This window comes from Neopelma chrysocephalum, unplaced genomic scaffold (assembly GCF_003984885.1).
Source record: "Neopelma chrysocephalum unplaced genomic scaffold, ASM398488v2 Primary Assembly neopelma1_200, whole genome shotgun sequence".
NCBI lineage: Eukaryota > Metazoa > Chordata > Aves > Passeriformes > Pipridae > Neopelma > Neopelma chrysocephalum.
The window spans coordinates 580,409-582,381 of record NW_020897862.1 but is presented as its reverse complement, the minus strand read 5'-3'; the positions used below and the strand labels follow the sequence as shown (position 1 = coordinate 582,381).

The 1,973-nt window shown below is 49.5% G+C and overlaps 1 long non-coding RNA gene across 1 annotated transcript; it reads right to left on the bottom strand.

Annotated features, from left to right (window-relative positions):
• Positions 1-204: 204 nt before the first annotated feature.
• On the bottom strand, positions 205-1,562 carry LOC113977112. The gene is made up of 3 exons (XR_003537260.1): positions 1,518-1,562; positions 882-1,100; positions 205-259 (listed from the first exon to the last, which is right to left on the bottom strand). It is a non-coding gene; the product is annotated as an uncharacterized LOC113977112 (long non-coding RNA).
• Positions 1,563-1,973: the final 411 nt, after the last annotated feature.

Below are 1,973 nucleotides of genomic sequence, written 5' to 3'. Positions count from 1 at the left end.
CCTGGTTCAAACCCACAGCCTGGGAGCACCTGAGACCACCAGGCAAATAAGTTTTACTTGTTTATGACTAGTTTAATCATGTTTTTTATGCCAAAGTCATGATTTTGCAGAGCCTTCAGTTATGACTTACCATGGCTGGGGCTGCCAGTGCCATCCTGTCCTTACAGCAGTCCCAGATGGCTTTCTTGGGGTGAAAGAGGCCACAGAGGGAGTTGCTCCCAGGCTTTGTTAGTAGCAATGTTCTTTCCAAGTGGATGGTCTGTAAAGGTGAGATCACATCAAAAATGCTGGAGACTGAGCTTCAGCTCAAGAGGGGCTTTTGGGTGGAAAAAATTGAGAACTCCTGAACTTTCACCGCATGTTCGGGTAGAAAGAAAACATTCAATCCAAATATCTCATAAACCACTTTTCTTTCTATTCTGCTTTTTTTTTTTTTTTAAAGAAATGGCTATACACGGCACTTCTACTTGTAAGCCAGCCAAGAATAATTTGTGGCAGGAAAGTTTGAGCATTTGTAAAAATAAAATAAAAATTAAAAAAAAAAAGAACCGAAAAAACCTAACACCAAACCTGAAAGCACATTAGAGTATTTTAGTGTGAACCCAAACAGAGAGGCAGGTACTCAGAGGGCAGAATAGCCCTGATAGCACGACACACTGCATTTCTGGCCATGTGTTGAAACAGGTTTTTTTTTTCTTTTCATGTGTTTGTTTTATTAATCACACTACAGAACTCAGTGCAGCACTTGCTGATTTTTGTCTTGTTAACATTTTTCTGTCCCATTGCCATTTGGTCTCCATTTGAGCTCTACACCTGCTTCCCACGTGAGAAATAGGAGTAGGAGCAGAAAACCACCTCTAACCCCATCCCAGCACATTTACCTTTTGCCATCCTGTTGGAGGGGGGCTTTTAACCCCAGTGCTGCGCTGACTGCGAGGGGCTCAGCGTGCAGTCCTGCTTCACATGGGATGGGTTTTCTCCATGGAAGTGCTTCCCATGGACACCAGCAGATTCTGGCAGAAGCAGATGCAAACAGTCGAGCGTCTCACCAGGGTGATTTGGGAAGGGAATCAACATCCCACTACACTTTTCCGAGCCCCCTATAAAAGACAGATTTTTGCAGTGCCAAAATTTCGCGGTGTCGGGCAGGGAGCAGGGCAAGGGAGGGCTGTGCAGAGGGTCTGTGCTGCCAGTGGGATAACCCCGGAACGCGGCGGGATGAACAGGTGGTGGCCGGGGATGATAAACAGGAGTGTCTCCACACGGAGCAATTTGCCACAGGATGTTGCCGGAGCTGAAAAGTGAAGCGAGATTCCAGCCCAGGCTGGACGTTTGCATGGCTAACAAGAATATCCAGAATTATAATAGTTAATGCTGACACCCTGCTCGTAAGAGATATCAGATCCGTGGCCCCGGGGCAAACGCCGACTGTAACAGATTAGGGAGAGGCCTCCAGCGGGGGATGGATTTGGGGGGGATTGGATTAGCTGACACCTGCCTGATGTGGGGACTCGCACCTTTCCTGAGGGCTGGACGTTAACCCCTCCGGCGGGCAGCCCATCTCCCACCAGAGACTGCTGATTCATCAGGACGGAAATATTCCCCGGAGATCCGTCACCGCGGATGAAATCCTGATGGAAAACTGCCCAGTTTCCTGCCAGCATACCCTTGGCAGCCCGCCTGACCAGCTGGTAGCAAGAGGAGAACATGGGAGCCTGGCTCCTGAGACATTAAACCCTCCTGACTCCTGTGCAGACGCTGAGCGAGGGATGGCGGGCTCACAGCTGGGCCACCACGGCCTGCTGGTGTCTTCCAGCCTCCCAGCTTGAGTCCACCAGCTGGGGGGAAAAGGGGAGCGAGGGGCCAGACTGCTTTGCCTTTTGGAAAGGTTGCTTCTGGGTTGTCATCTCGTACTGACCCCCAAATAAATTTCAAGACGCTAAAAAGCAATGTCGGGGCTTTGTGGTCCTTTT